Here is a 10000-nt window from a genome sequence, read left to right on the forward strand (position 1 = left end):
CCCGACCCGGTACTCCGGGGTAGCACCGGTACCCCCGCCCGGCGCTCCGGGGTAGTACCCATACCCCGACCCGGTACTCCGGGGTAGCACCGGTACCCCCGCCCGGCGCTCCGGGGTAGTACCCATACCCCGACCCGGTACTCCGGGGTAGCACCGGTACCCCCGCCCGGCGCTCCGGGGTAGTACCCGTAACCCTCATCGGTACTCCGGCCTAGCACCGGTACCCCCGCCCGGCGCTCCTGGGTAGTACCCGTACCCCGACCCGGTACTCCGGGGTAGCACCGGTACCCCCGCCCGGCGCTCCGGGGTAGTACCCGTACCCCGACCCGGTACTCCGGGGTAGCACCGGTACCCCCGCCCGGCGCTCCGGGGTAGTACCCGTAACCCTCATCGGTACTCCGGCGTAGCACCGGTACCCCCGCCCGGCGCTCCGGGGTAGTACCCGTACCCCGACCCGGTACTCCGGGGTAGCACCGGTACCCCCGCCCGGCGCTCCGGGGTAGTACCCGTAACCCTCATCGGTACTCCGGCGTAGCACCGGTACCCCCGCCCGGCGCTCCGGGGTAGTACCCGTACCCCGACCCGGTACTCCGGGGTAGCACCGGTACCCCCGCCCGGCGCTCCGGGGTAGTACCCGTAACCCTCATCGGTACTCCGGCGTAGCACCGGTACCCCCGCCCGGCGCTCCGGGGTAGTACCCGTACCCCGACCCGGTACTCCGGGGTAGCACCGGTACCCCCGCCCGGCGCTCCGGGGTAGTACCCATACCCCGACCCGGTACTCCGGGGTAGCACCGGTACCCCCGCCCGGCGCTCCGGGGTAGTACCCATACCCCGACCCGGTACTCCGGGGTAGCACCGGTACCCCCGCCCGGCGCTCCGGGGTAGTACCCGTAACCCTCATCGGTACTCCGGCCTAGCACCGGTACCCCCGCCCGGCGCTCCTGGGTAGTACCCGTACCCCGACCCGGTACTCCGGGGTAGCACCGGTACCCCCGCCCGGCGCTCCGGGGTAGTACCCGTACCCCGACCCGGTACTCCGGGGTAGCACCGGTACCCCCGCCCGGCGCTCCGGGGTAGTACCCGTAACCCTCATCGGTACTCCGGGGTAGCACCGGTACCCCCGCCCGGCGCTCCGGGGTAGTACCCGTACCCCGACCCGGTACTCCGGGGTAGCACCGGTACCCCCGCCCGGCGCTCCGGGGTAGTACCCGTAACCCTCATCGGTACTCCGGCGTAGCACCGGTACCCCCGCCCGGCGCTCCGGGGTAGTACCCGTACCCCGACCCGGTACTCCGGGGTAGCACCGGTACCCCCGCCCGGCGCTCCGGGGTAGTACCCGTAACCCTCATCGGTACTCCGGCGTAGCACCGGTACCCCCGCCCGGCGCTCCGGGGTAGTACCCGTACCCCGACCCGGTACTCCGGGGTAGCACCGGTACCCCCGCCCGGCGCTCCGGGGTAGTACCCATACCCCGACCCGGTACTCCGGGGTAGCACCGGTACCCCCGCCCGGCGCTCCGGGGTAGTACCCATACCCCGACCCGGTACTCCGGGGTAGCACCGGTACCCCCGCCCGGCGCTCCGGGGTAGTACCCGTAACCCTCATCGGTACTCCGGCCTAGCACCGGTACCCCCGCCCGGCGCTCCTGGGTAGTACCCGTACCCCGACCCGGTACTCCGGGGTAGCACCGGTACCCCCGCCCGGCGCTCCGGGGTAGTACCCGTACCCCGACCCGGTACTCCGGGGTAGCACCGGTACCCCCGCCCGGCGCTCCGGGGTAGTACCCGTAACCCTCATCGGTACTCCGGGGTAGCACCGGTACCCCCGCCCGGCGCTCCGGGGTAGTACCCGTAACCCTCATCGGTACTCCGGGGTAGCACCGGTACCCCCGCCCGGCGCTCCGGGGTAGTACCCGTAACCCTCATCGGTACTCCGGGGTACGCCTGCCGTCCCTACGGGCACACGGGGTTAGACCCGCCCTCCCTACCTGACCCGCCCCCCCCCCCCCCCCCCCCCGCCCCGCGCCGGGGTAGGCCCGGTACCCCTACCTCATGTTCCGGGGTAGGCCTGGCGTCCCTACTTGATCCTCCGGGGTAGTATCGGTACCCCTACTGGCGCTCCAGGGTAGACCTGCTGTCCCTAGCTGATCCTCCGGGGGAGGCTTGGCCTCCTTACCTGTGCCTCCGGGTAAACCTGGCCACGCCGCGGGGTCGGCCTGCACTCCCTGGCCGCGTTCCGGGCCGGTCCTGATTGATTTATTAAGACTGCTCCGTGATTCCACTTTTTAAAAATTTATTATGTCTGGCATCTTGTCTTTTACCACGCAGGCGGGCGGGCAGGCAGGCACGCGTCAAAAACGTGAGAGCAACTCGTTACCCGCAGTCGGTGTACTTTATCGGTAACGACTTCTTCGGGGAGAGGCGCCGACGCTGCTCTCTCGTCTCTGGACGAGTCGGTGGCCACCGGGGTACCGCGTAGCACCGTTGGCGTGGGATTCACTCCTAAACGAATACAGAATAATCGATACGCTATGAATCGTCATCGATTTAAGTTATTAACGGTTGACGAGCAAGGCTGGTTTGTATCGTTTATGGATCGTCACCTACCGACTGATTTAACGCTGCGCGGTAATACTCTTTCTGGCAGTCCATTAAATAACAAAACTCATTCGTTCATGCACGCTAGGTGTGCACCCCTTCATTGATAGCCGGAGAAGGAGTACGTACGTACGTACGTACGTACGTACGTACCAGCGGATCGTCGCGGATTGAATGTGACTCGATTAGTAGTAAGAAGTATGATGAACTACCGACTCCTAAAGTTCGATTGCGGCGCTCCTTTAGGACCTTGCGACGCTCTTGGTTAACGTCAGCGTTCTCCGGCCCCTGCGTGATCACGCGTTAATTGTTCATTAGCTCTTACGCCGCGTCAGTCAGTCTTACTCACCTCGTTGTCGCCCTTTGCGATCGAGCGATGCTTACTTGTTAAGCAATTACCGAGGATGACGCGCGCGCGCCTTCCCTAGGCCGGCTCCCGTTCCTCGCCTGGCGCTCGTTCTCGACCGAGTCGTTCGTTACGAACGTGAGCTCGACCCGGCGGACGTTAATTCATTCCGGCAGAAGTCGGCCCGTATCGCCCTGTCGAAAACTATTAATTCACGCCTGAGTCACCCGTGGTTCGTTAATCCTTCCCTACGTTCCTCAGCCGTAGGGCCGGCGCACGTTAGGTTCTCTCAACAATTGGCGGGGAGCGACAGCTTAATCTCTGTCCTAAGCCGGCCCTGCCCCGCCGGCCTCCCTGCAGACCGCCCACCCGCCCCTGTCCCAGACGAGTTCTGTGTTAGGAAGCGCAACGCCCGCACCCCGTGCCTTTTGTATTACCATTTCCTTATCTATTTATTTTCTCGGTCTTTCCTCCCCAGCCCCCACCCCCCAACCCCCACCCCCCCTTGCCTTTTTTTAATTCTTTGTCTCGCCGTCAGGGGCCGCGGACCGGGCAGAGGTGGCGGCGGCCCCCGTCCCGTCCCGTCCCGTCCCGTCCCGTCTGCCGTGGCGAGCCCGGCCGGCCCGCCCGCCGAAGGAGGGCGGGCGGCTGCAGAGCCTGGCGGGTGGTGGCCCTGCACCCTGTCGCTCCCGGGCAGGGCCTCTTCTCGATCCACCGACATTCGAGCAAAAGCCGGTTCGTCCCGGTTAGTCCGGCTCTGCCGTGACGGGCGGCCGAGGGGTCGCGCGGCCCTCGCACGTTCCCCGCCCGTCGGTCGTGCCCGGTACCTGATCGGGTCCCTCCCGGCTCGGAGGCGGCGGCGGCGGCTCATCACTGGGCTACCTCCGCGGGGGTCCGGCCTCCCTGGCACCGGGGTCGCGCAAAGCTGCTTTCGGCCGAGGGCGGGGGAGGAGAGCCCCTTCCCCGTCTCCTCGAGACCTGGCCGGAGGGGAGAAAAGCACAGCCCGTCAGCCATCAGCCGGACGCTCCCTTTGCCCACACCTTCCCCCTACCCCGCCGCGTTTTCTCCGGACGGGCCCCCATCCCGAGATAGCCTCTCCAAGGACACGGCCGGCCTCCGAGGGACGGCGGTCTCGCAGGCCTCTGCAGAAAGTCAGTCGGCTGCCTGACACGCGGTCCCTGCGGCCAAGGCCGACTTAGCCGAGCGTCCTCGGAGACGATGAGCTCGCGTGGCCGCCGTGCCGGCTGACCGGCCCACCCCGGGGCCGTTTCCCCCCGCTCCCGTCGCTGAAGGAGCGGGCCCCCCCACCACCACCTAAGGCCGCTGGGACCGTCCTCACCGCTCGAACGCATCCCGCCGGCGACGGAGCCGCTGACGCCCCTCTGTTAGAAGCGCGGCGCGCCTCTCCGGCAGCCCTGGCTGGGGCCCTGGAGGCCCAGGTCTCTGCCCAGGCCGAGGCACGCGGCTGCTGCTTTCCCAGGGACGGGTCCGACCGGGAGCCGAGCGCACCGCCCGTAGGCAGGCACGGGCGCAGGCCGGACGTCGAAGCGGCCGACCACCCGGGCTGTAACAGAGAAAGCGGCGTTAGCCACACCGTTACAAACCTTTCTCATTTCCATCTGCGTGCGCGCCCGCACCCCGCCAAAACAGGCCCCCGGCCCAAACGCCCACCGCCTGCTGCTGCAGCCGCTCACCCGCCCTTAGACGCGCGCGCGCGCGCGCCCCCCCTCCCCCAAACAGGGCCGCCGGCCGAACCTTCCGCCCGCTGCCGCACTCACCCACGTGCGCTCGCGCGCTCCCGAACAGGCCCCCCCCCCCCCCCCCCGCCCGGTCCGAACCACCCGCCCGCCGCCTCGCTCACACACGTGCGCTCACGCGTGCACGCGCACGCACGCACTGCCCCCCCCCCCCCAAACGAGTCCCCGCCCCAAGCCTCCCGCCCGCCACCCCACCCACTCGCACGTGCCTACACACATGCGCGCACCCCCCCGGACCCCCCCCGCAACCGGCCCCCTCAGCCCAAACCCTCCACCCGCTGCCCCGCTCACAGTCGTGCGCTCAAACGCGTGCGCGCGCGCACCCCCCCCCGCCTCCGAAACAGGCCCCCGGGCCGACACCCCCCCCCCCCCGCCCCGCGCCACGCAGTTCGCGCCGAGCCTGGCTGGCCCTGCTCCCCCCTTCCGCCACCAGGCTTGCCGCCCCGGGGATGGAAGGCGGGAGACTTTAGGACCCTGCGGCGTCCCTGCCGGCTCCGTGCCCGGGCGGCAGAGGGGAGCCCCCGGTGCCGTGCCGTCTCTAGACCCCAGCTGCCGAGTACCCTATCCTGCCGCACCCGTGGCCCCGCTCCCGCCCTCCCGCCAGCAGGTTTGCCGCTCCGGGCATGGACGGCGGGAGACTTTAGGACCCTGCGGCGTCCCTGCCGGCTCCGTGCCCGGGCGGCAGAGGGGAGCCACCCGGTGCCGTGCCGTCTCTAAACCCCAGCTGCCGAGTACCCTATCCTGCCGCACCCGTGGCCCCGCTCCCGCCTTTCTTTCTCAGTCAGCCACGCACTCGCCCTGCTGCACTCCTGCCCGCCCCCTCCGCGGGTGGAAAACTAAACGACTGGGGGGGGGGGGGACGGGACGGGACGGGACGGACGGACAGGGACGGGGGACAGAAGTAAAAAAAAAAAAAAAAACAAGTCCAACCGATCCAAACAGAAGTCTTCTCCGAAAAGACACACCATCCCCCCTCGCCAGCCTACCTCTGCGCCAGGCTCCCCGCCTTGCTCGCCAGCCGCTCTCGCCCCCCTCTTTGCTAGCCTCCTTTCCCCTCCGCTGCTGCCGCCACGACTGAGCAGCAGACCGTTAGCCGTGGCGGGAAAAAACACAGTTGCCGGGGGCCCCGTTGCCGGGCTGCAGACCGCCCCACCCAGACACCCGCCCCCCAATCCCCCCACCCCCCCCGTCTCCGGGGCGCCGGAGAGTCTGCGATCGGGTGGGGGCCGGGGGGCCGGGGGCGGCGGGGGGGGGGGGGCTGCACCTACTGGCCTGCAGGTCCGGGACTGCAGCGCGGGGAGGGAGGGGGAGCACAGCCGTGCAGGGGTGCCTGTATCTGTGTGTGCCTGCGTCGCTCTCCGTATGTGTGTGCGCGCGCCTCTGAGCGCGCGTGTGTCGCGGGGGGGGGGGGGGGGGGGGGGGAGGTGGCGGTGCCTGCAGGATCGCAGACATGTATTTTAAAGTATTTATTTTATTCAAAAAAAGTAAAACGCCAAAAAAAAAAAAAAAAAAAAAAGGCGGGGGGGGGGGAATTAAAAACAACACCCCACCCCCAAAAAAAACCTCCAAGACCGCAAAAAACAAAACCAAAAGTCGGCGAGCGCCCAGCAGCGCCGTGGACCCGAACCTGAACCTGGCAAGGGGCGACCAGTCCTGAAGGCACCCAGTGAACAGCGAACTCGCGCCGGGGAGCTGGGCAGTTTGTGCCGGGGGCTGCCGCCTCTGCCCGGTCCCCCGCCGAGAGAATGGGGGGGAGGGAGGGGGCGGCGTCGGCGGAGCGGGGGGGCTGGCTGGTGTGGTGAAGCTGGCAAGTGCCTGGCAGCCACCGGGTCGGAGTAGGTGCGTGCACGTGCATGAGAACGACGAGGGTGGAAGGAGGGGGTCAGAAAACAAAAATTCTTTGAAAAACTGTTTTTTGTTAATATTGTGTTGGTATTTCCTACCGAAATCAATAAAGGTGAAATAACTCTTGCATCAGACAGGACGTTTAAACATGCTCCCTTGTTATAGAAGTGGTTCAAACGTGGGAAGGGGAGGGGGAAAGAAATGCCGTCCAGGAGAAACCGGGACGGGGTGGCCCTTTTATCAGATTTAGCTCAAATCTCAAAAGAAAAAGAAAAAAAAAAAAACACACGGAAAAAACGAAACAAAATCAGGCGCACCTGCCCCCCCCCCCCCCCCCCCCAAGGAGCACCGAACGGCCGCCAGGTCTACCCGGCTCCGGAGGCCGGCGCGGCCGCCGGCGGCGCCCGGAGGACGCGGGGTGTCGCCGCCGGAGCGGCCGGTGAAAAGGGCCGCCAGGTCTACCCGGCTCCGCGGCCGGCCGCCAGGTCTACCCGGCTCCGCGGCCGGCCGCCAGGTCTACCCGGCTCCGGAGGCCGGCGCGGCCGCCGGCGGCGCCCGGAGGACGCGGGGTGTCGCCGCCGGAGCGGCCGGTGAAAAGGGCCGCCAGGTCTACCCGGCTCCGCGGCCGGCCGCCAGGTCTACCCGGCTCCGGAGGCCGGCGCGGCCGCCGGCGGCGCCCGGAGGACGCGGGGTGTCGCCGCCGGAGCGGCCGGTGAAAAGGGCCGCCAGGTCTACCCGGCTCCGCGGCCGGCCGCCAGGTCTACCCGGCTCCGGAGGCCGGCGCGGCCGCCGGCGGCGCCCGGAGGACGCGGGGTGTCGCCGCCGGAGCGGCCGGTGAAAAGGGCCGCCAGGTCTACCCGGCTCCGCGGCCGGCCGCCAGGTCTACCCGGCTCCGGAGGCCGGCGCGGCCGCCGGCGGCGCCCGGAGGACGCGGGGTGTCGCCGCCGGAGCGGCCGGTGAAAAGGGCCGCCAGGTCTACCCGGCTCCGCGGCCGGCCGCCAGGTCTACCCGGCTCCGCGGCCGGCCGCCAGGTCTACCCGGCTCCGGAGGCCGGCGCGGCCGCCGGCGGCGCCCGGAGGACGCGGGGTGTCGCCGCCGGAGCGGCCGGTGAAAAGGGCTGTCAGGTCTACCCGGCTCCGGCGGGACTTAGTCGCATTTCGGGGGCTGTGAGGTAGACCTGATAGCCCCACCACTTTCTCGGAGCTGGCGAAGGGGTCGCTGTTTTTCGCTGCCTCCAGTTACGTCATCGTAAAAGTCGGTCTCATTGGCAGGTCTCCCCGGTGGGCAGGGACCGCACTCTTGGAGCCGGCCGGGGGCGGGGACGTGATCCTCCGTACTATAGGAGCTGGTGGTGACTGGTGCACGGAGCAGCGCTAGTGAGCGGCTGCAAGGCCTACGGCTCAGCCGGCGAAGTGGGGCGCTGGGCGGCCGTTGTGGTGGTGGTTTCCCTGGTGGTTCGGCTCGTTGTTTCTCCGTTCGGCCTGTTTGTCTCCCGGTGTTTTTCGAGTAAGCCAGCCGGGTGCCTGCGAGGGTCTGGCAGGCTGCGGTGGCTGTTGACCGAGTGGTGCGAGAGGTGCAAAGGTGGATTCCGCAGGGCAAAGCCCGGTGGCCGGTGGTGGCCACCGGCACTCGAACGCTGGAAGACCGGGCGGAGTCGAGCCTGCCTCGGCTTTCCCCCGGCCCCGGAGGGCCCGATGATGGCAAAGGTGAGCGCTGGGATATGCGAGGGCAGCTGCCCGTGAGCGTCCAGCCCGCCGCGGCCGCCGCCGGCTCCTGAGGGCCTGGTGATGGGCGGGCGAGGTGGCGGCACCTCGTCCTTTTTTCTCTGGCCTTAAGCTGGAGCGCGCAGAGCGGCAGCTGGATGCAGACGGCTGGGGGGTCTCGTGCGTGCCGCAGCTTCCCCCAGCCCCCGAGGGCCCGATGATGGCACAGGCGAGAGGCCGCAGCGCCTCGTCCTGTTTTTGCCGGCATGAGCCATGAGTGGGCGGCCTGTGGTGTCCGGCCTGCCCCGGCTTGCCTGGTTGCAGGAGGGCTCGGTGGAAAGGTCTGCAGCGCTGTACCGGGTTAGAGGTGGCGGCACCTCATCGCGTTTTCTCTGGTCTTAAGCCAGAGCCCATGCACGTATTGGGCAGAGCGCAAGCGGCAGCCGGTCCCGTGGCCGGCAGCCGGATGCAGACGGCTGGGGGGTTCTCGTGCATGTGCCGCAGCTTCCCCCAGCCCCCGAGGGCCCGATGATGGCACAGGCGAGAGGCCGCAGCGCCTCGTCCTGTTTTTGCCGGCATGAGCCATGAGTGGGCGGCCTGTGGTGTCCGGCCTGCCCCGGCTTGCCTGGTTGCAGGAGGGCTCGGTGGAAAGGTCTGCAGCGCTGTACCGGGTTAGAGGTGGCGGCACCTCTTCGCGTTTTCTCTGGCCATAAGCTGGAGCCCGCAAAGCGGGAAGAAAATTGCGGCCGTACCTGGTGGCTGGCTAAGCCGAACGCAGGCGGCTGGGGTTGTCTAGCTTCTGTGGCATTCCCCGGCCCCGAACACCCGTGTGTGGCATGGGTCCAGGCGCGTTTCCTTTTTCCAACCCCCCCGCGATGGCAAGCGGTTGCCTGTGGGGCGGGCAAAGACCGGCAGCCGGTGGTGGTTGCCGGCACTCGAACGCTGGAAGAGCTGGGGGAGTTGAGCCTGCCGTGGCCTTCCCCCAGTTCCGTTGACCTCCCTCAAGGGAATCGCTGTCTGGAGCCGGGTGGCCCGTGGCACCCGCCCCTCCCCGATTTGACTGATCCAGACCCACAGGCAGCGCCCGCTGAGGCGTCCTCGGGTGCGTCGGAGAGCCTCCACGGCGGGCCGGCTCTGCCGGTGTTCAGGCCGTTGGAGCACCTCTCGCAGGCGTTGCCCTCACTCGCACGCAGAGCCCCCGCACCTGCCATCCACCCACGGGTGGTGACGGGTGCGAGTGGCCGTCGCTGTCCCAGGACCCGTGGCCGTGGGGCCTCCGCTCCTTCCTTCTTTCCCTTCCCTTACTGATCGATGAGGCGTTTAGGGCGCGTCGGAGGGGCTTCCCGGCGGGCCGGCTCTGCCGGTGTTCAGGCCGGCGTTGCACCTCTCCGCAGACGTTGCCCTCTCACTCGCACGCAGAGCCTCCGCACCTGCCGTCCGCCCCCGGGTGGCGACGGGTGTGAGTGGCCGTCGCTGTCCCAGGACTCGTGGCCGTGGGGCCTCCGCTCCTTCCCCTTTTCCCTTTCCTCACTGATCGATGAGGCCGTTCGGGTCGCGTCGGAGAGGGCCCTCGGCGGGCCGGCTCTTCTGTGCTCCCCGTAATAGGGAGTCACGGCAGTGTCCGGTGTTCAGGCAGGGTGGTCTCCTTTCCAATTCGCTTCCCGTTGCATGCGAAGTGTTGTCCTCCACCCCTCCGAGCGAAGGGGGCTGCGATGGCGGCAGTGTCGTCCTCCCCTGCTCAGCGGGGTT

This window comes from Haliaeetus albicilla, unplaced genomic scaffold (genome assembly GCF_947461875.1).
Source record: "Haliaeetus albicilla unplaced genomic scaffold, bHalAlb1.1 scaffold_161, whole genome shotgun sequence".
Classification (NCBI taxonomy): Eukaryota; Metazoa; Chordata; class Aves; order Accipitriformes; family Accipitridae; genus Haliaeetus; species Haliaeetus albicilla.